General features: G+C 42.9%; 1 long non-coding RNA gene across 1 annotated transcript in view; it reads left to right on the forward strand.

Moving 5' to 3' along the window:
* The window catches only part of LOC120387277, an 85783-nt gene extending 59682 nt beyond the window's left edge, over positions 1-26101 (forward strand). Inside the window, exons 2-3 of the long non-coding RNA XR_005590094.1 lie at positions 10844-11026; positions 25917-26101. This is a non-coding gene — a long non-coding RNA (uncharacterized LOC120387277). The remainder of the gene's footprint in view (positions 1-10843; positions 11027-25916) is intronic.
* The last annotated feature ends 848 nt before the right edge of the window (positions 26102-26949 follow it).

Here is a 26949-nt window from a genome sequence, read left to right on the forward strand (position 1 = left end):
CAAGTCAGGGTAGATTGGCAGAGGCCCTGGAGGTTTTTCACCTTCCTCTGCAGCATGGGGCGCGGGGCGCCTGCTGGAGGATTCTCTGCAGCTTGAGGTCTTTAAACCACAATTTGAGGACTTCAATAACTCAGACATAGGTTAGGGGTTTGTTATAGACAGGGCCAGCTCCAGGCCCCAGCACGCCAAGTGCGTGCTTGGGGCGGCAAGCCGCGGGGGGCGCTCTGCTGGTCGCCAGGAGGGCGGCAGGCAGGCAGTCTTCGGCGGCGTGCCTGCGCAGGGTCCGCTGGTCCCATGGCTTCGGTGGAGCCGCAGGACCAGCGGACCCTCCGCAGGCATGCCTGCAGGAGGTCCACCGGAGCCGCGGGACCAGCAATTGGCAGAGCGCCCCCCACGGCGTGCCGCCCTGCCTGGGGCGGCGAAAAGTCTAGAGCCGCCCCTGGTTATAGAAGTGGATGGGTGAGATTCTGTGGCCTGTATTGTGCAGGAGGTCAGACTAGATGATCATAATGATCCCTTCTGACCTTAAAGTCTATGAGTCTATGAGCTTTGCAAGTAGAGGAGAACTCAGAGATGCAGAGTCTATTATAAGTGTAACTTGCTTTACTAACACATATAAGTTGAGCCTGGAACAGAAGCAGTCAAACAGCATGCTTATCCAGAAGTGCTTGCCACAGCTTCTCTCAAAGGACCCTTGCATAACCACACTAATGATATTCACATTTCTTCCAAGACTAAACATTTGCTCACACTCTAAGGAACTTGAAAGACTATGGGTAACAGTGCCATCTGTCACAATATTATTATACTGAACCCTAATTGTACAAGAATCTGCAGAGTGGGATTCAACCCCGGAAAATCTAGCTGGGTTTGTTGACCAAGGAAACCAGACATAATCTGTAGGGTCCTCTATTTGTGAAAACCATTATTTTAGGCCTGGTGCTTCATTGAAAATAGTGGGTTTTTCACACTTCTCATACCCCACATTTGGGATGCCACTGACCTATTTTATTTTAATATCACTTCAGGTAGCTAAACATTTCACAGGTAAATAAAAATATGGCTGTCTGCATTTTAATATTTTTATTTTTACTACCTTGGAAAAACAGAGGAGAAAACAAGTTCAAACACTTCCCTAACAAAATTTTCTATTCACATTTTAGATGAGGCTAACCCAGAACTCCCTCTTTATTCAAATACCTCTTAGTGTCGCAATCTGCCAGATGTAAATCTAACATCGGTACCGGGCAAATTAGTCGAAACAATAGTTAAGAATAAAATTGTCAGACACATAGAAAAACATAAACTGTTGAGCAATAGTCAACATGGTTTCTATAAAGGGAAATCGTGTCTTACTAATCTATTAGAGTTCTTTGAAGGGGTCAACAAACATGTGGACAAGGGGGATCCAGTGGACATAGTGTACTTAGATTTCCAGAAAGCCTTTGACAAGGTCCCTCACCAAAGGCTCTTATGTAAATTAAGCTGTCATGGGATAAAAGGGAAGGTCCTTTCATGGATTGAGAACTGGTTAAAAGACAGGGAATTAATGATAAATTCTCAGAATGGAGAGGGGTAACTAGTGGTGTTCCCCAAGGGTCAGTCCTAGGACCAGTCCTATTCAATTTGTTCATAAATGATCTGGAGAAAAGGGTAAACAGTGAGGTGGCAAAGTTTGCAGATGATACTAAACCACTCAAGATAGTTAAGACCAAAGCAGATTGTGAAGAACTTCAAAAAGATCTCACAAAACTAAGTGATTGGGCAACAAAATGGCAAATGAAATTTAAGGTGGATAAATGTAAAGTAATGCACATTGGAAAAAATAACCCCAACTATTCATACAATATGATGGGGGCTAATTTAGCTACAATGAGTCAGGAAAAAGATCTTGGAGTCATCGTGGATAGTTCTCTGAAGATGTCCACGCAGTGTGCAGAGGCGGTCAAAAAAGCAAACAGGATGTTAGGAATCATTAAAAAGGGGATAGAGAATAAGACTGAGAGTATATTATTGCCCTTATATAAATCCATGGTACGCCCACATCTCGAATACTGTGTACAGATGTGGTCTCCTCACCTCAAAAAAGATGTTCTAGCACTAGAAAAGGTTCAGAAAAGGGCAACTAAAATGATTAGGGGTTTGGAGAGGATCCCATATGAGGAAAGATTAAAGAGGCTAGGTCTCTTCAGCTTGGAAAAGAGGAGACTAAGGGGGGATATGATAGAGGTATATAAAATCATGAGTGATGTTGAGAAAGTGGATAAGGAAAAGTTATTTACTTATTCCCATAATACAAGAACTAGGGGTCACCAAATGAAATTAATAGGCAGCAGGTTTAAAACAAATAAAAGGAAGTTCTTCTTCACGCAGCGCACAGTCAACTTGTGGAACTCCTTACCTGAGGAGGTTGTGAAGGTTAGGACTATAACAGTGTTTAAAAGAAAACTGGATAAATTCATGGTGGTGAAGTCCATAAATGGCTATTAGCCAGGATGGGTAAAAAATGGTGTCCCTAGCCTCTGTTCGTCAGAGGATGGAGAGGGATGGCAGGAGAGAGATCACTTGATCATTGCCTGTTAGGTTCACTCCCTCTGGGGCATCTGGCGATGGCCACTGTTGGTAGACAGATACTGGGCTAGATGGACCTTTGGTCTGACCCAGTACGGCCGTTCTTATCTTAAAAGATCTGATTTTGAGAAATGCTGAGCACCTGCTTCTGAAATTCAAGCCACTTTAATCTGTTTTAAATTGAGTATTCAATAACTGGGGCACTCAAAGCCACCAATAGTCACTTTTGAAGATATAGACTGGGAATCTTTAATCTATGGGGTTTTTTTTTGGTGTTTTTTTGTTTTTGTTGTTGTTGTTGTTTTAGAGTGGAGAGGTAAGAGATCAGGAGTGTTGGAAACCGCAATTTTATAAGCAAATCAGCAATGAATTAAATGATTTGTGAATAAATCTATCAAATGGAAATATAGTACTAGTCGATTCAGAAAGAAAAATATAAGCATCCTACTGAATGTGACTTGCTCCATTTCCAGTGGGAAATGCTCCATGATCAGCGTTGCAGAATGAGAACTCTTTTCAATGTATTTCTAAGTGCATCCATCCCAGAAAAAGTGAAAGGATTTATGAAAGATGATCATTAACTACGCTTTGCATGTCTCAGGCATTAAACATTGAATAGTTGATATTTGCAACATCTGTGTATGATCCTAAGATGACTTTGTTGTGGGCAGATTTTGATCCTCTTGTGATTCATCTTGCATTACTTCTGTGTGCTTATCAAAGTCAGAGTTTAGCTTTTGTATACACAACTATTTTAATCAGGGGCGAGCTAGTTCAGTTTGGAGTCAAGGGACTCAGACTCTGGGGCTAAAATGCCTCCCAAGTAGCAAGCCACTCCTGTTCTCTGCTAATCAGCGTGGGTGGATTAGCAGATACTCCTGGCTAGGAATGCTCATTAGAGGCAAGTAGCAGATTCCATGGAAGACTGGATTGTATTGTCAGGTCACCATAGCTAATACCTCTGCTCATGCAATAGACACCATAGAGAAACCTATGACAAAGGAGGTCTACATATCAGTGGGAAAGTGGAGGTCGGATGAAGCGAGCCACCTCTGGTTCCCTTTATTTTAGACTAAAGCTAGAGAAACCATGTGGTATTTATTTTGGTGTCTTAAGGGGAAGGGTGGACATGTTCTTCTCAAATAAAATGCACCATACACAGGGATGGCTCTAGGGATTTCACCTCCCCAAGCACGGCAGACAGGCTGCCTCCAGCGGTTTGCCTGTGGAGGGTCCACTGGTCCCACGGCTTCGGAGGACCTCCTGCACGCCTGTGGGAGGTCCTCCAAAGCCACAGGACCAGCGGACCCTCCGCAGGCCCACCTGCGGGAGGTCCACTGAAGCCACGGGACCAGCGGACCCTCCGAAGGCAAGCCACGGAAGGCAACCTGCCTGCCACCCTCGCGGCACTGGCAGAGTGCCCCCCGCGGCTTGCCGCCCCAAGCATGCGCTTGGCATGCTGGGTCCTGGAGCCGCCCCTGACCACACACGTGTTGAATATCCAGCCAAGCATGCAGAATTCTTTGTTGGGCCAGCCAGTGCCTGTAACGCTTATACCATCTAGTTAATGCCCCATTATTATCCATTATTTGTACTACAGTGATGCTCAGAGGCCTTTGACCAAGATCAAGGCTACCTTGTGCAAGGTGCCATACAGCACAGAATAGGAGACTGTCCCTGCCCCTCTGAGATGACGGTCTAAACAGATAAAGGACATATTATTTTCCCCGTTTGGCAGAGACGCAGAGAAATTCAGAGCCTTGCCCAAGGAAGTCTGTGGCAGAGCCAGGAAGTGAACGCAGATGTGCTGAATCCCAATCCAGTGCCTTAACCACAAGACCATCCTTTCTTACTGTATCCTTGTATAAATATATTTTTTAAAACTGACATCAGTGTTAAAAAAGGAAAGTCAGATACCATTATGACAAGACATTATCAGCCTGATCCTGTGTGGTACTGAGGCCCAGATCCTCAAAGGTACTTAGGCTCCTAACATCCATTGAAATCAGTGGACGTTAAGAGCCTAAATACTTTTGATGATCTAAGCTGCAGAGCTGTTGGGCATCTCTGCTTTTGCTGAAGCTGATGGGTACTGATTGCTCTCAGTGCATCACAGGATGCATGCAGGACTTGGCTGGATCAGGTCCAAAGCAATCACAAGAACCTAATCCTTCAGCCCTTGCTGGGATCATGGGCGTTTTATTCCTTAGTGAGGACTGGAGGGCTTGACCCAAACACATCCAATTCTTATAGCACGGCTCCTTCTACGTGTCGATCCATTCGCTGTGGTCACACCCGGGGCAGTCCCACTGACCCGCTTCTCAACATCAGATTCACTGAGGGCATAGGAAATTATTTTGCTTCAGAGAGAATACGTGAGCAGGTTGAGGAGTTCACCTAGTGATATAAAGAGTCTGAAGTGAGCAGTCTCTTTGTTTTGTGCTGCACAGATGGAGAACAGTCTGCCTTTGGGAGTGGAAAGAGCAGGGCCTATAAGAACTGCAGCACATAAGAAGTTCTCTAGGATCCTTCTCCAATTCTGATCTTTATAATACAGAGCATTCAGAATGGGAGGAAAAAATAAAGAGTGTATCACAGTTTCAGGGTAACTGCACCAGTATGCCCCCCTCCGTGGTCCACTCAAGGAGTGCCCGATCAGGTCTCCAGCCATTACCTGTGTCTGGGCAGGGAGCCTTGCCCCACTCCATGCTGATTGGGGGTTTTTAAGGCTGCACAGCTCTCTACCTTATGATATCCACAGCAAGCCATTCTGCCTAATTGTCAGCACTTGTGCGTTGCTTTCTCTGTGAGGGCTATGATTAGTGTATTGCCAGCAGTTACAAGTTATCACACAGATCTTTACAAGCAAGCATATTTATTCTTAAGGTAAAAGCATGGAGAAGAACACAACCATACATAAACCACTCATAAATTTAGTACAAAGGTACTGCACAGGGTGGCAATATCTGCCACAGGGGACATTTTGAGAAGCTACATTGTAGATTTAGAGCTGGGGATTAGAAGGAACACATGAGCAGAGGCCAGTGGGGGATGTGATAATGTGCAGACATAGGAAAGCAGAGACCAGTGAGGAATGGGCTCATGTAGGGAACATGGAGGAGAGGAGGTCAGCGAAGGATGGGTTAATGTGTGGGATACAGTGGGAGCATGGGCTAGAGTAGGGTGTGAAAAACAAGTGTGAAAAATCAGAACAGCAAGTGTGACAAATTGGGACAGGGGTAATAGGAGCCTATGTAAGAAAAAGACCCAAAAATTGTGACTCTCCCTATAAAATCGGGACATCTGGTCACCCTAGGCCAGAGTGGGGTGGATTAATGTACAAGACAGGGGCCATACAGGCATGTGGCAAAGTCTAGGACACAGAGGAGCAGAGATCAGAGGGGGACAGGATGAAGTATTGTAGGAGCAAGCCCTGAAGAACAAGCCCATTCCAACGTTTTCTCTTCCCTTCTGCTTTTCCAGACTTTATTTCCTGTAACCCTCTCTTCCTTCCTTCCCTTCTCTGCATTCATTTTTCTTGTCTCCTGTTCAAATAAAGCAGGCGCAAGTAGTAAGAACTGCTTATTCTAATTCTGGAGACTCCCTTAATTCCTGCTCACTCTGAGCACTTGGTTATACACATAATGAAATTATAATTTAATGCTAGAAATATAATACATCATTCTTGGATATAAAACAACCAGGGCTATGAGCATGTGGATTATTTGGTGAATTGAGTATTTTTTTTCTTTTAAGAAGCTATTTTGACATATCTTTGATGCACAGCATAATGTGCTTTGAAGCATTGTCATTAGATTTCTCTCTCAGGGTGTTAAGGATTATGATAATTCTTCTCACTTCTGAGTTGTGTGCAAATCCCAGACTTCCCCACCCCCACATGGTGGGGTTTCCAAAAAGGAGGGAGGATGGCTTTGTGGTAGGGGCACTGGACTCAGGAGAGCTCCCTGTGTGACCTTAAGACCTGAAACACACACATTCACCAGTTCATTATATATATATACAGCACCTAGTTAGCACGATTTAACTCCATTCTTGAATGGGACCTTTCAGAGCTATTGTAATATACATAAGTAGTAATCATCTGCTTCCAGATCTGAATTTTGCAAATATAACCAAAACCCAAGATTCAAATACACTAAATTTTGGACTGTTTGAGATCTGCATGTTTGTAGCTTGAGACCATCTCTCTTTTACATGTGATGGTCAGGGGACAGATGCAGGGAATAAGCTAGGACAAAAGGAAAAAGGCACAGAAATTATAATACTAGGTCTAAATATAAGCCAGAGGTGACTGTGGTTAATCATGTGTTTCATTAGCTATGGTGCATACTTCTTCTTTAGGGTATTATCGGAAATCTCTTCCCAAGAAAAACGTCATGGTTTTGAAAAAAAATAGTACCAAATCAGAATGAAAAGTCCAAAATGAAACATTTTTTGTGGGAAAGTATTTCCAGAAAAATTCCATGTTGGGAGAGCCAAAGCAGATTTTTTTTTGACTTGTCAACTGCTTGTCTCAAAGGCTCTTGTCAATATCGTGCCAGCTATGAGAAAGTGGGGAGGCTGAACATCTTTCCAGTGGCAAGACTGCAGGGAGCTGGGAAGAGCCTTCCAGTGGTGCAGCCCAGGTGTAGTCATTTCAATTTTCAGGATGGAAAACGCAAAAATTTTCAGCAAAGTTGCAATTTTCCCAATTTTGTGAAAAAAGCATTTTCTTTCAGAAAATTATTCCAGTGGAAGATTCCCAACCAGCTCTAATTTGGGACAAATTACTGTACTGATGTGCAATTATTTTTGCAAAAAGCCAATTTGTTTTGGACCCCCCCCCCGAAATCTGTTGATTTTTCAGGGGATTCACCTGCCTCAATTTTGGAGAAATCTTGTAGCTTCTGCTAAGCTTTTCACAAGGGCCACAGGAAACATTAATAATGATAATTAATAAGATGATGATGATTAATAAGAAGCACTCAGCTCTTGTCTAATACAATGGAAACTGTAACAAATCCATCCATGAATTGAGGCCAGCATCAATATCCTAATTTTCCAGATGGGGAACTGAAGATACCAAAAGGTTAAGAGCGATTTGCTCTAGGCAATGTAGCTAGTTAATGGCAGAGGTGGAATTAGAATTTAGATGTTAGAAGATCCTAGAATAGAGCCCAGTCCTCTGTGCCAGTCTTCAGAGGATATGAGTTGTTATCGTCCTAGTTACTGAGTCTTGGCTCTGGTCCCTGAGTCAGTCCCTGGAGTGTCAGCTAACAGGGCAGCTGTTACATAAATAAACTCCCTCTTTCTTTTTTTTAAATCAGAGATCAACAAAAACCATAGAATTCCTAGCTGGAGTTCGAACGCCTCAACATTTGAGAGGGATGTTTGAATTAGTGATTTTAGAGAAGGACTACCTAGTGCTCAGGGTGTTAGCCTGGCACTTAAGACATCCTGGGTCAATTCTCTGGTCTGCCCATTTGCTATGATCATGGGCAACTGACTTGGTTTCTCAATTCCCCATTTTTAAACTCACTGAGTTGTGAGGATAAGTACTTTAAAGATGGTGAGGGACCTATAAATACCTAGTCTGTCCCGTTACAATATCAGCAGGGTTCGACTGCAACAGTTGGCTCTGAGCCTTCATTTCAGATGCTCCCATGGGCCAAGGAGCTTTTCTTCTGGCTCATTTCCAATTTTTAGCAAACTTGCTCTGTTGCACCAATTTGGCCTTTGAGTTTTTGGTAGGAAACGCGCACTAGACTTGTCATCTTACCTTTGCACGTCCATATGTTGTTTTTGATCCATGCAGCTTTATTGTTCCCATGACATTTTTGGCCTCTTAAACTAGTTCCAAAGATGTGGTGTCCACTATAAATTGCTATTACGTCCACAGGCCATCTAAGAAAGTAATATGAGCTAATCTTTTGAGGTGTTGTATTTACTTCTCTATTCTCAGTAAAAAAAACACATCAGCACTCATTGGGATAAACCTAATTTACAGCAATGTCAGGCTGGATATATACAAATTGCTGTAAACAAGTACATGCAATATAATAAAAACTATAACAATAGTAGAAAGGCTAATTACGGAGCAAGATACATCAAGAAGTGGGGTGGGACTATAATAAATAGAGTCTCAGGGGTTAGAACAGCTTAGGTCTCCTCTACAAAACAACACATTTAGAAATTATTATTATTAAATTGCTGTAGCACCTAGAGACCCCAACTGAGAACGGCCCCATTGTGCTAGGCACTATCCATGTACATAGTCTCTGTTTCAATGAGTTTACAGTGTACATAGACAAGGTCACATAGGATGGGCACTGTGCTTGGAGCAGAGCATAGACTGATAGGCATGAGGGAGGTGCCCTTTTCCTTTACGTCTGCTGGAAGCAAAACAGAATTCTTGGTGGTACGTATTTGAAATACTTCTGATCCCTCTGATTTGTAGTAAAGAAATGAAGCTGGAGAGTCGTATCTCCCTCTCCTTCTGTCCATCCTAATTTTATACCGACACACCCACCTGCCCACTCGTGGCAGAATGATGCTTCATGCCACTCCGACTAGCTCACGTACTTTATGTCACTGCAGAAGGAGCTAAGAGAGAAGATGATCATGGAAGAAAGGAGAGGAAGGATCAGCTTGTAGGTCACAGAGCGAGTTGGAATTTACAGCTAGGTGTAGCCCCACTGGAGAAGAGTACAGCCCTTTGTGACACTTTCTTGGGGTGCTCAGATCCTTAAACCACTGTGTTACCCCTCTGTTTCAGTGAGAGCTTAAACTGTATGTCAGCTCCCTGCCACATCAGTCTGTCTGCCTCACCAGCAAACGCCTCAAGACTCTGCCAGGATTAACCTTGCCTTGCAGGTAACATTCAATGAACCCCGGTTCCCAAACCCTCCAGAAGAGTGTTCCTTTGCAGCATCCAGCGCCTATCACTGGACACCCACAGAAATTACTAAATCATATGCCTCAAAGAGACAGTGCACACACCAGCTTGTTAGTTTCACTGAGGACCCATACTTTAATGCACAGCACCGATTGTATAGTCAAACAAAACATATGTTTATTAATAAAGAACAGAGATTTCAATGAGAGTAAGCAAGGATAATAGAAACAGAAAATGGTTAAAAATAAGCCAAAAATAAAACACACTTTCTGATCTCAGGCAATTTCTGATCTAGAGTCAGTTCTGTGTCCTCAACCCACATGGCTGAGGGACACATCTTTTCCAGATTCCAGAGAGCTGGCCTCTTTGTCCCTTAAATAATGGATAACCACAATGCCCCCACTCCACTCCCCTTCCTTGTAGTTCAGAAAACCTTTGAAATTATTTTTTGAAACTTATCCCAGACTAAGTTCTTTCCCCCTGCTGCTTGTTCTTTGGGGTGCAAGACTCATGTCACTTTTTCCTCTTGTTAATTAGTTCTTTCTATTGGTTTGATTATCTTGTTTACCTTCAATGCAAATGTACTTTCATTGTCTCTAGCTTACAAACTTGACCCAGGCAGACTGACAAATCCATATTTCTTTGTCTTGGAAAAACCTGTTTATTCATTCTACTCAGATTGCTTAGTCTGAACATATTTTAGGAACATATTTCAAGCACACATACATAACTCATACATACATCACACAATAATATTAATCACCAGAGGGTCACCAGTTTTCATTTGAAACCTTCCAAGATATTTTTGGGGGGATAAATATTATGACAATAATGTGTTAGGTGTAGTGAGTTTGTCAGGCCCGGTAACAGTTGTATTTACAGAACAGCAAGCCCTTTGCCACTTGAGACTGAGGGGCTCTTAGGTCTACACCCTCACAAGATGTTCATCATTTGGACAGATGCTCGAACTAATCAGGGCCGGCGCTTCCATTAGGCGACCCCAGGCAGTCGCCTAGGGCGCCAGGATTCAGGGGGCGGCATTTTGTGCGCTCCCCACGGGGCGCACAGGAGCTTCTGGTTCCGCTCCCGTCGCACCGTGGAAGAAGGACCTTCTGCCGATGTGCCCGGAAAACAGCGGCAGGCAATTGAGCAGCTCAATGACTGCTGCTGTCACCTGCGGCATTTCGGCGGAGGGTCCTTCTTCGGCGGCGCGATGGGAGTGGAACCAGAAGCTCCCGCGTGCCCCGTGGGGAGCGCACAAAATGCCGCCCCTTGAATTCTGCCTAGGGCGCCAGAAACTCTGGCGCCGCTCCTGTCCCTCCCATATTGGAAAGAGTTTGGAGAAATTCAGTCCTTGATGTTTTTCCATCTTTCCAGCTGGGGATTCTTGACCCTGATGGAGTTCCGGAGTCGATGAGAGCACATTCGGGGATCGATATAGCCCCATTAGATCGATCGCTACCTGCCAATCCAGCAGGTAGTCTGGACGTATCCTGACAGTAGCAGGCGGAGTCGACAGGAGAGTGTCAGCCATCGACTTACCATAGTGAAGACACCACGGTAAGTAGATCTAAGTATGTCAACTTCAGCTACGTTATTCACAGGGGTGTTCCCCTCCCCTGTGTTTCCCTTTTGTAGCTCACTCTTTCTTGGGGGTGAATCCCATGGGCTTTTTCATCAACTTATTTGTTCTTTGTCATGGACATGTGTGGCCCTCCAACAGGAATATCCATTAGTCCCAGGTGGAGGAATCAGGGGTGACCTCAACTAGCAACACAGAGGGGAAATCTACCTGGGCCTTGTCTCCAGTAGGATTTTTCATGACGTTAACTAGCTTGACTTAGCTATTCTGATATAAAAATACATGTTTTTTGAAATAAAAAATAGTCCATTATAGTGTCCACAGTAATCTAACAAGTTTCCTCATGATCTGACATCACCTCCAGCACTTTTTCTAGCCTATAAAAACATCTGGATTATTAAATAATACTTTTCCTGCCACTGCAAAGTGATTGTTAGTCACCACGTTCCCGCACTGGGATTAGATTGTCTCATTCCCAGTTGTTCTCACATTGCACAGGGTTGTGCTGAATACTTGCTGGGTTTTGAACTTTTTTAAAAATTTTAAATATATTTAAATATAACAAAGAGCAGGAGAAGGCTGAGGGGGTGGGAGGTGGTTTTTCAGCCTCTGTGGGTATGTCTACACTACCCGCTGGATCGGCGGGTAGTGATCGGTTTATCGGGGATCAATATATTGCGTCTCATCTAGACGCGATATATCGATCCCCGAACTTGCTCCCGTCGACTCCAGAACTCCACCAGAGCGAGTGGCAGTAGCGGAGTCGACAGGGGGAGCCGCGGCCGTCGATCCTGCGCCGTGAGGACGGGAGGTAAGTTGAAATAAGATACTTTGACTTCAGCTATGCTATTCATGTAGCTGAAGTTGCATATCTTACATCAGCCCCCCCCATACCCCGCTCCCCGTGTGACACCTGAAGCAGATGTGGTGATTCGGAGGGATTCCCAACTCCCAAATTACCCCTGTTTGAGCCATATACAATTCATCTTCTCCACATTCTACACCTCCACCTCTCAGTATCTTGAATCACACTTTGTTTTCTTTGGTCCTAAAACATAATTTAGGACCTGAGATGAAAGTGTCACAGACCTGGGATGGGACTTTGAATGGATCTCAAATACAGTATGATAATTCAGATCCCTGTAGCAGGGTGGCTACCCGCTCCTGCCCTTTGGGGCTTAAAACAGCCCAGGAGAGGGCTGTGGCTGGGGCAAAAAAAAACTGATTGGGAGAAAGCAGGCCCAGCTGTGGCCAGGTCCCAATCAGGCCCAGCTGGCCTCTATAAAACACAGAGCCCAGTCTCCCTCTGCCTGTAGAGGGAGAAGGGCCTGGCTGCAGGGACCTAGACAAGGTACCTAGAGTGGAGCAGGGCTGGGGAAAGGCAGAGGAGCTGGGGAGCTCCTGCCGGGAGTTCTTTCCTAACTGAGTGCAGCCAGGGATGCATTGTTCCATGGATGTTTTAATCCATTAGCAGTAGATTTCTAGAAAACAGCCATAATGTATATAACATGCAGCTAGGAGAGAGCAAATGGTTGGCTTGAGAATTTAGATTTTCATTAAGTAGATAATGTATGCTTTCATTTAGTCCTATAAATGAAAATGTATTCACTGTAGAATAGCTTGATTCTGATAGGTCTTACTGTACATAAAGAGTATGGGTGATTATCACTGATTACTGCACTATTAGAGGGTTGTGCCTTGAGCTCCTTGATTGTAGCTCTGTGTGCTTCTGTTGCTGAAAGGGCTCTCATGCGCTCCCCATATATGTGTGAAATAGGCAGCATTTGTACTCAGTTTGAATGTTAATTTTAGGTTAACACCCTTGGTAAATAGTACAAACAACAGTGCTGGGCACTTCTCTCTGGACATAAGAGCAGGTTCTCATGTCCTTCTGCTGTTCAATTGAAGGCAAATGTGTATGAGGGACAATAAAAATCAACCCACCTGCAAATCAAGCAAAAAAAATGCATATTAACTCTTACTGAAGAGCTGAGCCATGGTGGCTAGAAAAAGGGATTGCTATAAGAACTCCCTACTAACAAGCCCAAACTGTGACACAAGCAGACTTTGTACCCTGGTGTACTCCTGTGCTCCTAAATATAGCCTCCAGGTGGGAGCGTGGCTACACACTATCTAATATCTTTAAAAGCAGCTTCCAGCTGTGGCTTTCCAAATGCTTTTGCAAATATTAACTAGTTAAGTCCCACAACATGTCTAAGGGCTGGTCCACACTAAGAAGCGGGGGTCGAACTAGGGTACGCAAGTTCAGCTACGTGAATAGCGTAGCTGAATTCGAAGTACCCTAGTTCGAACTACTCACCCGTCCAGACGCCGCGGAATCGAAGTCCGCGGCTCCAAGGTCGACTCCGCCACCGCCGTTTGCAGTGGTGGAGTACCGGAGTCGACCGCGGCGCTTCCGGAGTTCGAACTATCGCGTCCACATTAGACGCGATAGTTCGAACTCCGAGAAGTCAAACTCACCGCGTCGACCCGGCTGGTAAGTGTAGACTAGCCCTAAGAGGTAGGCAGGTATTATAACTATTTAACAGATGGGGAAACTGAGGCCTGGGGATATTAAGCAATTTACTCTAGTTCACTCTGGAAATCTGACTGAGACCTCAGAATAGAACACAAATCTCCTATTTCCAGTCACAAGCCATGCCTCTTATTTGTGCCACTCACCTATGCCCTTGCATTGCCTCTCAGAGGTTAATTTTTTCCCACTCCTTCTATAGTCAGTGATGGAGTATGAAGTAAGGTACAGGATGTCAGGGACCTGCATAATATATATCCTGTATCAACTTTGAGATTTGCTCCAGCTGCTTTGGTTTAGGACTATACAAAGTGACTGACATCGTTAAATGGCTGGTCGTTTTGTGAGGGGCTACTTTTTGATGAGGGAAAGAAAGCACTGTATAGGACAAAAGGAAGTGCTTGGTATCTAAGCTCTAGCTGGGAGCAGAACAAAGCTGATGCTTCTGCCATTGCATTGCTGAGCCAGCTGCGGTCCCTTGATAAAATGATATAATGTATAAAATTGACAAAAACACAGCAGAGGCCCAACTGTTCCTTATGAAATCAGCATTCCTGTACCTGCATTGTCCGCTTAGAATAGATTATTAAAAGCTCAAGGTTTAGGTGCTTTTGCAACAGGATGCTTTGGTAATAATCTGTGTGTCAGTTCTCAGCCAACTTGAGCGCTGATAATTGGGTATATTATCGTAGCTCCATAGTTTTTTATAACAATGAAAATGCCACTTCCTTATGGGATCCCGGTGCATGTCTCCGAAGGAGCCAGAAAAGTAACCATTAATGTCAAAGTTCCAAAATCAGACATTAATTGACACACTGTTTACTTTCAGAACTCTGAACTGTAATTTTTTAAAGAATATCCAAGTTGACATTAGCCTTTTAAAATAGATTAATTAGTAACATTTTCATTTTACATAGCACTTAATGAGTACTGACAATGTACAGTATATATTTACTTAAATCCATTACAACATAATATTTACAGTATTCTTACCATGTATTAATTACTGTATAATGAGTCTTGTGACTATAATCCCACTGTTCTCACATGGCTGTAAAAGTTTTATCATCTTGCAAGGGGGGAATTAAAATAAACTGTGCACATTGAAAGCTTGTTTTTTATTAGAAAATGTGCAAATTATAAGAAAATGTAAAACAGGGGCTCCCAGTAAATCAAAAGCAGCTAACAAATGCTCTGAGACGTGCTATAATGTTTTTATGAGATGTTTTACACCCCATTCATTACACTGTCTGTCCTTCTGAAAGCTTGTTATTAGACTGACTGTGCAAAGTAACATGTGAACGTCTGTGCCACTAGCCATGAAATCATAACAAAGTTGAACCTTTTTTCCCCCCTCTTGTTGGGGGAATTAAGGCTACCTGAAACATTTGTCTGTGGAAAATTTGTCTTAATACTGTACTTCCACTGATTATGTATAGAAAAGACTAAAGGGTTCAATTGTTGCACTGCAACGTAGTCCATGTTTGGGATCAAAGCTGAGGTCAAGCACCCTAGCAGAAGCCCCTGGAAGCAATATGCTTGAGATACTTACTAGGTAGGTTGATCGATGCCTTCTGCAGCCACTGGGAAGTATAGCCACACACCACCATCCAAGAGTCTGCCATATCTAACCCTACCACCACTTGTTGCAGGATTAGCAATACTGCATGGTGCACAGAATTGCCTCACCCCTCCCTTATGCACTTTGGGGAAGACTGGGCCACCACTATACCTCAAATGGCACCTCCAGCAGTATCTGGTAGTTGGCAGAGAGTTTCCAGTGGGGTCATCAGCTGAGATGGGATGGGACTTTGTGCAGGTTCATTAGCTGGGAGGTGAGTCAGAGTGTTTCTCCCTTGGGAGTGTGGTAAGAAAATTTGCCAGCTGGAAGCCACTTAATATTGCCACTTGGGGAAAGTTGTTTCCCAAAATTTGTGAGCTGGGACACTGAATAAGCTTGCTGCTCATGGTGGGTTTGCCATTTGGGAGATGGCTGCAGGTGGGATTGTTTGCCAACGAAAGGTTAAAGGAGTGGTTAGTAGCTGGATGCTCATAGAAGTAGAATTCCTATGACTTTTTCCTCTGTGTGTGACTGTGTGTGTGATGTGAAAAATAATGGATCCAAATGCCCCTCTTGTCAGCCCTTCAGACTTTGCAGAATAAGCTCCCAATGTGCCATAATAATATGGAAAAAGTGTGAGCACATGACAACTGAGTAACATTGGTATTCTGTAATTTCCCTTCCATTGCGACATTACAAGCAGTTTCATATTCAAATGGCTGCTTGTCTATGATTGTCCAATTATTCACCGCATTCTTTCTTTGATGGCACAGATGTTCTCAATTTCTTGTGGTAGAGTTCTTTCATCAAAAAAGTCGTTCTGCCTCAGAAATGCAAAATTCTCTACAGTTCACCAAGTTCTCTGATGGGTTTGCATAATTGGCCTTCAATTTGCCTATTGTTTTGTAATAGAAAGCCTACATTTAATTTCATTTTTGTAAACCTGTAGACAAGAGTAGAACATTCTACATTTAAGTCTTTCTTCTAATTATGATCTGAGCAGGTTGTGAATATTTAGGTTTGATTATAAGGCACAGATTGTGCTGAAAGGAACATATGCTTTTATTTGCCATTGTTTTAAACTTATTATGGGGCTGATCCAGCAAGATGTTGAACAGCCTCAACTCTCATTGAAATCCCCTGGCAAGAGATGCTCAGATACTTGCAAAACTGGGCTTTAGGTATTTAGGTGTCCAATTCCCATTCAGTTCAATGGGAGGTTATACAGCAGTTTGTGGCACAACTGGGAAATGATCCTAGATTTCCTGATGCCCAGCCAAGTGCCCTAACCCCAAGATCCTCCTCCCTTCCGTTAAAGATATGAAACAATGGCCAACAATTGATGGATTAAAACAAAACGAAGGTCCTTAGTCACTAATTACTATCAATGTATACAGCACAGGGTAAGCATGAGGAACAACTTGGAATCCACACAGTCAGTGATGACAGAATTTAATTTAATTCCTTTCACCAGATCTCTCACATTTTCCAATGCCAGTTCATATAACTGAGAGTCACTGGAAATAGTAGCTCATAGCCACTTGTACTCATTTCCAGTTACTCATAGTTATATGGAATGGCATTGGAAAATGTGTGAGATCTGGCAAAAGGAATCAAATTAACTTGTGACTCAATATGCTATAGTGGCTTGACCATGAGGCTAGGAGTCAGGACACCTGAATTTCAATAAAGGCTTTGCCAGTTATTCTGTATGATGCCTGGTCAGCCACTAGATCTACATTACTCACATATGAAATTGCAGAACCACTAACTGTGGTATCAGCAGCAAAGAGTCCTGTGGCACCTTATAGACTAACAGACATAGTCTATAAGGTGCCACAGGACTCTTTGCTGCTTTTACAGATCCAGACTAACACGGCGACCCCTTTGATACTTAACTGTGGTATGTAATTAGCCTCTGTACCAGGTGACTGGAGGACAGCTAATGTAATGCCAATTTAAAAAAAAAATTTTTTTGCCAGAGGCAATTCTGGCAATTACAGGCCAGTAAAGCTAATGTCAGTACCAGGCCAATGGGTTGACTGTATTAGAATTATCAGACACATAGATAAACATGATATGTTGGGGGAAAGTCAATAAGGCTTTTGTAAAGGGAAATCACGTCTCACCAATCTATTAGAATTCTCTGGGGGATCAACAGACATGTGGACAAGAGTGATCCAACTGATATAGGGTACATGGACCTTCAGAAAGCCTTTGACAAGACTCAAAGGCTCTTACAGAAAGTAAGCAGGCATGGGATAAGAGGGAAGATCCTCTCATGGATCACTAACTGGACAAACGATCGAAAATAAAGAGTGTTAATAAAAGGTCCGTTTTCACAGTGGAGAAAGGTAAATAGCAGGGGTCCCCCAAATGATCTGTACTGGGACTAGTGCTGTTCAACATATTCATAAATGATCTGGGAAAAGATAAGAGATAAGAACACTTCCCTAACCCATTACAAATGTCACTGTAGGATGGATTGTAAGGTGCTCAGATACTATAGCAACACAGGTGTGGGCACATAAGTAGACAGAATAATTGGAACAAAGTTGGTAACTTGAACAGGCAGGATATAATGCTACTGTCAGGAATGAGGGCCTGCAGCTCTGCCTGCCAAGTTATCAGGCAGCCAATGAGCACAGCTGGGCCACAGCAGAACCACCCAATTGGCTAAGGCAGTCAGGTGGCTTGCTCTGAAGCCCAGCAGCTGCAGAGAATCAGTGGCTGCTCAACACATCATTTTATGTATTCGCTGCTTCCCTGTGCTCTCCTCATTGCAACCGCAGCACGGAGCTTCTCTCCAGCCTAGACCCTGCCCTGCATCCGGCCTTGTTCCAGTCCCGTCCCAACCCTGCTTCTGCCTTCTCTGACTCCAGGTAATCTGGTTCTGACCCTCGGCTCCAATTCCTGGCTCCGACTCTGTCTCAACTCTTGGCTCAGACATTCAGACTCTGGTTTTTGGCTCCCATCCCTGGCTCTGACTCTGCCTTAACCTTGGGATCTGGCATTCGGGCTCCAACCACTAGGCCTGACTACTGCTCTGACCACTAAGCCTGACCGCCTATGATCTGGTTGCCTGACAGCTATATTGACAATAGGAACTGAATCATTCCAGTAGTGGGAATATAATATACAGTATAAGTAATTTAATAAGATGTATTGCTATATCGTGGTTAGGTCTCCTAGGGTGACATTGCCATCCCTGCTGCCATTAGTAAGTACTCTTTAAGGTAAAGATAAAATGTGGCAAGAGGGAAGAAACTAATGAACTAGTAACAGCCAAAATACCTTGGTTTGCTAGATCAAAATGAAACTGAAGGATTTGTTAGTTCCACCCAATTTTATTGAGATTATAATGGCAAGGGAACTCATTAGTATAACAACTTTATCAGAACAAACCAGCAAGCAGCATCTTAGACACCACATAGGAGTGACATATAATACCATCACCTTGGAGGCCTCTGCATTTGTCACAAGCCTCATTCACTGTATCAGATAAATTGATGCCTCAGAAGCAACCTTTGTACTATTCATCTTAAGAGACAATCTGAAAATAGATTTACCAAGTTACATGCATGTTCTCTGAGAAGATAACAAATGCCTTACTGAACAATACATCAAATATATATGTGTGGAGATAGGAAGGCTGAGAATCTACCAAAATCTCTAAATCAAAGCACAAGGAGAATGCACTCTCAGCACTGGGGCTGAGAATTGATGTCACAATGAACCAACAATTGCATTCTTTCAGATTTCAAGTACATTTCCCAGATACAGAGTCATAAAACAGGCAAGCTGTCATGTGTGTCAAAAGGACCTGCTCACCAACAGCAATAGATTCCTTTTGTGGTGTTATCAGTAACAGAGCCGCTTATTTCTTCTGTATTAGGTTAAAAATGAATTAGGAGGATATAGCTTTGTTTCACTTCTTCTTTTAAATAGGCACATCAAAACAGATTTGCCCTATGAAGAAGGAGGTGGGCACTTCCCACTGGGTAGTTTTTGGCTAGTTCTGCAAATCAGCTCAATAAAAATCCCAGCTTTTCATTTGAAAAATGTTTTGAGTGATGGTTTGGGTGTGTCACTGTTTTCACTAGTGAAACACTGTTATAAGCTTTGCATGCGATAACTAGACAGAGGGGTACCAGACCAGAACATAACCCCCCCCCCCCCGCTTTCAAATTTAGACAATGTTGGAATCTGCATCCTGAGCCACATCTGAATTTTGTGACTCAGGCCTTTTTTTCTGTGTAAAATTGCCTCATGTAAGAGCTGCCCTATATCTATACACATCTAGGTACTCCATCATTCCAGTATTTGAGCACCTCACAAACGTTAATGAATCCATCCTCAAACAACTCCCTCAGGAAGGCATATATTAATAAGCTTATTTCACTGATGGGGAGCTGAGGCACAGACTAAGGTTGACACTAGCAAAAGTATCTATTGTTTTTTGGCTTCTCAGCCCAAGATATTTAGGCCTTGATTTTCTGCTCCCAGTGCCTTCAGTGCTTCTGAAAGTTAGCCCCCCAAAATCTGAAACATCCAAAATTTGTAGATACTTTAAAAAGTTTACACCTAAGTGACTTGCCCAAGGTCACATGACAAGTCTGTAGAAGAGCCAGGAATTGAACCTTTAATTCTGCATCCTACTCTAGTGCCTTTACCACAAGAGCTTCTGTCTTATCAACAACATCCTGTAATTGACTAGTACCACCCATCTTGGCTCTCCTAGCTTACCACCTCCACCACCCATCAACTGAGATTAAACTGTGAAAAAATATAGGGTTTAGGCATGGCCTTGTTAATTAAAGTGAGTCAACATTTTTTTAGTCTTTGCAAATTCAGGTCAAATAGGGCAAAGTGTTTTGGCTCAATTTTCTTTTAATTTAGAAAAAGTACAAATGTTTTATTTTGACATTTTTTAAATAAAACATTTCAACTTCTCTGTTTTGAAATGGCATTTTGTTTTATAATGTAATTAGATTTATTTTTTAAAAACTCCAAAAAGGTTTTTTAAAAAAAAACCCAAGAGAAAATAAAATAAAAATACAAACAAAAAATTGTTTTGGATCAACTTGAAATGGAATTTTGTGGGGACTTCTTGCCGAAACAACCTCCCTTAAATTCTCCATTTTGGATCAAACCAAAACCAATTTTGGGGGGCATTTTTCAGCCACTGAACTGACAAAATTGTTCAGCTCTATATTAAAGTTTAAACTTTCTCTCCAAATTGTTACGCCAATATTAAAGCAGGTTGGAAACTAGTTTACAGTCACTGTTGTGGAATTTTCATATCCGCAGTGTTAGAAAAATGACAGCAATTTTCCATAAGATGGCAGTCCCCAGCACAAGTCTCAGAAATGCCAATTGTAATTAATATATCTATCTAATATATATTATTCCATGGATTCATTGTGACAATTGCTTCTGGGCTTAACTAAATACAAGCTTTTTTCTTTAAAAGGCAACCAAGCTCTATCCCCAGTAGTTGATTTGTAACTACTTTACTTCAGGAATCACATTAGAATTCTTTGAAGGGGTCAACAGACATGTGGACAAGGGGGATCCGGTGGACATAGTGTACATGGATTTCCAGAAAGCCTTTGACAAGGTCCCTCACCAAAGGCTCTTATGTAAATTAAGCTGTCATGGGATAAAAGGGAAGGTCCTTTCATGGACTGAGAACTGGTTAAAGGACAGGGAACAAAGGGTAGGAATTAATGGTAAATTCTCAGAATGGAGAGGGGTAACTAGTGGTGTTCCCCAAGGGTCAGTCCTCGGACCAATCCTATTCAATTTATTCCTAAATGATCTGGAGAAAGGTGTAAACAGTGAGGTGGCCAAGTTTGCAGATGATACTAAACTTCTCAAGATAGTTAAGACCAAAGCAGATTGTGAAGAACTTCAAAAAGATCTCACAGAACTAAGTGATTGGGCAACAAAATGGCAAATGAAATTTAAGGTGGATAAATGTAAAGTAATGCACATTGGAAAAAATAACCCCAACTATACATACAACATGATGGGGGCTAATTTAGCTACAACGAGTCAGGAAAAAGATCTTGGCGTCATCGTGGATAGTTCTCTGAAGATGTCCACGCAGTGTGCAGAGGCGGTCAAAAAAGCAAACAGGATGTTAGGAATCATTAAAAAGGGGATAGAGAATAAGACTGAGAATATATTATTGCCCTTATATAAATCCATGGTATGCCCACATCTCGAATACTGTGTACAGATGTGGTCTCCTCACCTCAAAAAAGATGTTCTAGCACTAGAAAAGGTTCAGAAAAGGGCAACTAAAATGATTAGGGGTTTGGAGAGGATCCCATACGAGGAAAGATTAAAGAGGCTAGGACTCTTCAGCTTGGAAAAAAGAAGACTAAGGGGGGATATGATAGAGGTATATAAAATCATGAGTGATGTTGAGAAAGTGGATAAGGAAAAGTTATTTACTTATTCCCATAATACAAGAACTAGGGGTCACCAAATGAAATTAATAGGCAGCAGGTTTAAAACAAATAAAAGGAAGTTCTTCTTCACGCAGCGCACAGTCAACTTGTGGAACTCCTTACCTGAGGAGGTTGTGAAGGCTAGGACTATAACAATGTTTAAAAGGGGACTGGATAAATTCATGGTGGCTAAGTCCATAAATGGCTATTAGCCAGAATGGGTAAGAATGGTGTCCCTAGCCTCTGTTTGTCAGAGGATGGAGATGGATGGCAGGAGAGAGATCACTTGATCATTGCCTGTTATATTCACTCCCTCTGGGGCACCTGGCATTGGCCACTGTCGGTAGACAGATACTGGGCTAGATGGACCTTTGGTCTGACCCAGTACGGCCTTTCTTATGTTCTTATGTTCTTATTGTTCAATTAAAAACTATCCATTTCTAGACTTCTCAAATAACCAATATGAGATAAAAATTCTGAAAGCTCAAAAAAAAATCCATTCACTATTCTTCCTTTAGCAGACAAAATCCAAAAGCCCTTTTCTATGACAGTGTTGATAATTTTTTTTTAATCCATTTAAAACAAGCAGCCTTCCACTCTCCCTTCTTTGAGAAAACCGCAGTCTGTCTTCTCTGGTCACTAAAGACAACACAAACCTCATGGGTGCAGTGACACAGCTGACTGATGAATCTGTAGGTCCAATGTAAACAGGACTTAGTATCTGCCATGTGCAATACTTTAGGACTGAAATTCTGTCAATTACCCACATGTAAGATGAGCCTGAATAGCAGTCAAACAACTGGCAGCAAATAAGAAAAATTACATTGTATTGAAGAGTCTGGACAGTTTACTTCAGGAGGTGCTGGGCGGTGGGTGGGAAGGGAATTACTGCAGTAAATCCAGTGGGCACGTTTGCAACATATTGGTCAATTCTCCAACTCTTTTAAGATTCATGATATTTAACTAATGGATATGTATAGTGCCAGCTGTATTGGTTTGGATCAAAGTTCACATCCAGAAAATGTTCAAGATAAAACTGTACTTAATAATGCGAAGACATAATTTTAAATTAAAAGTGGACATACTTGGCCACCTCTCACCCATCCTCCATCTATTAGGATTTTCAAGACCAGAGTAGTTGCTTATTTGTAAAGTAAAGTAAGAGGGTGTCAAAGGCAACTTGGAGCTAGGGTTACGGTTCCAATGGGTAGGCACTTGGAACTAGGCTTAGAGTCCATAGGGGAAAGGAACTTGGAGCTAGGGTTAGGTTTCCTATGCGTAAGGCTTTCCGCCCTAGAGTTAAGGTTCCTATGGGTAGGGCACTTGGAGATAGGGTTAGGGTTCCTAAGAGTAGGGTACTTGGAGCTATGGTTAGGGTTCCTATGGGTAGGTCACTCAGAGTTAGGGTTAGGGGTCCTATAGGTAGGGCTTCCCGCCCTAGGGTTATGGTTCCTATGGGTAGGGCACATTGAGGTAGAATTAGGTTTCCTGTGGGTAGGGCACTTGGAACTAGGCTTAGGGTTCCTATTGAGCTAGGAGTAGAGTTCCTATGGGTAGATGTTTCTGTTGCTATTTTTAGAGAAATAGCTAGTAACCGGAGCTGCTCAAACAGTTTGCCATGGAACTTGAAATTTGCCCGTTTGCAGATTTATTACAAACATGAAACTCAGATTAGATAAATATAGAGGTTGCCAAGGTCCATGAGCATTTGCGCAAACTTGAACCCAGTCTGCAGTGAATCTCGCATGATTTATGGATTTGCATTGATAACATACAATTCTACTGATTCTTACACTTAGGGCTAAGCTCTGTTTGCTGCTGTGGTTTCTGTAACTGTTAATGTTTTGTCTCCATTTATTAAGTGGAGACGACGCACTCACACTGGAGGAAAGAACCCTCCAATGAGAAGAAATAAGCGAAGTTTGGTGCATTCATAATAAATATAGATATTATTTGGCAAACTTGCTAAACAAATTATTTCCTTTCAGACTTCCTGCAATGTGTGGTTGGCAAGTCTTCCTCCCTGCTGCTCTGCCACCTGCTTTCCCTACTGCCACAGCTAGTCACATCCACTGTCTCAGCGCTCCGCTGTTCAGATTACAGCCCTGTGTGAAGCTGCCTAGACTTCAGACTGCACATATGTGGCAGTTGCAATAGCTGCTATTGTATGTGGTTTAAATTCAATGAAACAAAAGTATATTTCAAAATGTATTGTGTGAGCCATGGGAATATTTTCCTCTGAATTGGAAATACACTTTAAGGTCTCAATGATCTTCACTGTGTAGTAATGGGAACCCATTTTCCCAACCACACTGATGATTTCATGTGTCCATTTATCTTCTCTGGGTGTGCTGCCCAGGTGAATGAGGTGGAGGCAGGTTAAGTAGCTAACATACTAGACACATTATAGGTGAATTTATACAGAACCTTTCATCTTTAAGGATATCAGAGAACTCCCTATCTTTCAGTATCTATATTACTAGTACACCTCTACCCCGATATAACGCCACCCGATATAACACAAATTCAGATATAACGCAGTAAAGCAGTGCTCCGGGGGGGTCGGGGGGGGGGTGCGCACTCCGGTGGATCAAAGCAAGTTCTCTATAACGCGGTTTCACCTATAATGCAGTAAGATTTTTTGGCTCCCGAGGACAGCGTTATATCAAGGTGTATTTGTTTCCTGTAGTGCCCACGATATGTTAGGTGCTTTCCAGACTTGACGGCACGGTCTTTGCCCGAACAGTATGTATATATATAAATATACATGTATATGTGAAACACATTGAATTTAAAAATATGAGCCACTACTGCTTCAGCTAAAAACCAGTCCCATTAACTTGAAATCAGGATCCTGCTCAAACTTCTTACATGAGGAAACATTCAGGCCAAATGCATCTTTGCCTCCTCCCCCGGTGGCTGGACACATAAAAGGATTATGAGCATGTATATATTATAGATGGAGCTGGTTAAGGTTAAGGCTGCTTGTCACACCCCATATTAAGAAACCATTTTCCATTGCTTATAATTTTGCCAAACCTTAGCCATTTGGGCTGAATTATTATTTATTTTTTTTAAGTTTCAGAAAATATGGTTCAGCCATTTCCAAAAATAAGATTAGTGAAAAGTATGTTGTTTTGCTACCGTTAAAAATATTCCTATGGCCTCTTTTGGTGCTTTAGCACCTCCATATTTTGGAGCAGGGATTTGAAATTTGGCAGGGTGCCTTTTGTGGTAAGGATTCGCCTTTTGTTATTCCTGTGGGGGTGGGGGGGGAAATTGGCCAAGTTATGAGCCTATGAAAAAATATAATTTCACACATGCTCAGTAGAAAGTTGTTAGAATTTGGAAGCTAAATTCTCCAAAGATTCTGTCTACGCTGAACAAGCTCCTTCCCAGTGTTGCAGGGGCTGAGCTGGACTTTCCCTGCAATTGCTGCTCTCAGATGTTGTGTGTTGCTGTGGTGTTAGGCACCAGACAGAGTACAGTGAGACTGTCTCACCAGGGCTCGCCTCTCAGTGTCCCTGCTGGCTCCCAGGAGTAAGCAGCCTGACTCTAATGCAGTGGGGCCAAGAGCCAGACTTTGTGGGGAGGGGCAGAGGAGGGAGTAGATAGGGACAAGATATCTGGGACGAGGACCTGGCCCTTGGGGCAGAAACTGGGACTGGCTGGGAAAGGAGTCTAGGAACAAGGAGGGGATGGAGGAGAAAGACTGGGACTGAGAGCAGACGGGGATTGGGAGTTGAGGGGAGGGGAGGGGAGGAGAGAGGGAGTCCTGGGACAAAGCATTTGCCATGGGGAGGAGGAGCACAAGAAGGGTAGGAAATTGTCTGGCTGGGCAAGGAGCCCAAGTTTCAATAGTGTTCAGTAAATATGTTAGTCATGAGGCCTAACACTGAACAATGAGGATAAAACAAAATCTGGACTAACTGCCAGTTCAATGATCACCAGCCATTACGGGTTCTAAATGATGCAGGAGTTCTGTGGGGCGCGGGAGGGAGTATATAATCTTAATGAGTATGCACAAGGGGACAAAATTAAGTTTGCACAGGCAACCCTCATTCTGTCTTTGGGGTCTGATTCTGCAGGTCCCTGTTTACTTTCCACAGCTGAGTAAGGGTTTGAAGAACTGAGCCTGTTATGTGAGGTGGTGGTTTTATTGTGTAAAGAAATTTATCTACACTCAGTCTCTACAAAACAACTGCAGACTGTTTTGCTGTGCTGGCATACACCAATATCTGAGCAAACAGGTCCTTGGACTCTGAAATATCCCGTCTAGTCTTCTCTCATTGATTTTTCTCACCTTCCCTTGCCAGAATAGCCCTGTGATATAACCGGTCTGAAGCACCTGAGCTGTCTGGAGGATAACTGGCCTGGAAGAAGTTGCACTCATTCTAATCCTCAAGACCTCTGCGGCAATCTCTGCCAATGTTCACTTTCTCTCTCATTTCACATGTGCTTCCTTTCTGTTTTTTTACCTTTTCCACTGAAATAAACTTTTCAGCTCAAATATGTCGTTAATAAAAGTAAAACATGTCAGGAGCTAATTGAAAGCCCAGGAAAGTGAATTCCTCTTTATCCATTTAAAAAGCAGAGCATGGACACTGGAAGTGCAAACTGCCCCATACTGCTCCACTCACATGTTCCATCCTTCACCTACAAGGATTCCTTCCTTCCAGGAACTTAGAGTCAAAGAGAACAAACTATCCCCATCAGTCCTTAGTCTCTCTTCTGGGGCATTCAACAAAGGGACCAATCGGTGCCAACTGGGCTGATTTTCAGATGCAGACACTTAACCATCAGACACTAGATTTGCAACCAATGTGATTATTCCACACTGGACACCTATTTAATATTTTTAGATAATCTTGATGCCTTCCCCAAAACTTGTGTCATTGGCATTGCACTAGACTACTAAGTCAGACCTTGTAGTCAAGTATAGAAATACCCATGGCTGTATTGGTGCATCTCTCTAAAAACATCTCTAGGGGTTGTCTCAGAACAAGTCTAAACCACCGCGGTAGGGATCGATATATCGCGTCATCATCGATATACCGATCCCCTAACGCTTTCGCTTCTATCGAACTCCACCCGCCGCACGGCGCGTGGCAAGGCCGATATGGAGGCCGGACATCGATCCCGCCGTGAGGACGGGTAAGTTATCGATATAAGATACTTCGACTTCAGCTACGTTATTCACGTAGCTGAAGTTGCGTATCTTATATCGATTTTTCCCCTTAGTGTAGACCAGCCCTCAGTGTTCCATGGGTGAAAAGTTAAAATTGTGGTATCCATCATATCTCCTTTCAGTTCTAAGCATTCTGTGTACACAGACCTTGTGTAAACCCT

The sequence above is a fragment of the Mauremys reevesii genome, linkage group 20 (genome assembly GCF_016161935.1).
Source record: "Mauremys reevesii isolate NIE-2019 linkage group 20, ASM1616193v1, whole genome shotgun sequence".
NCBI lineage: Eukaryota > Metazoa > Chordata > Testudines > Geoemydidae > Mauremys > Mauremys reevesii.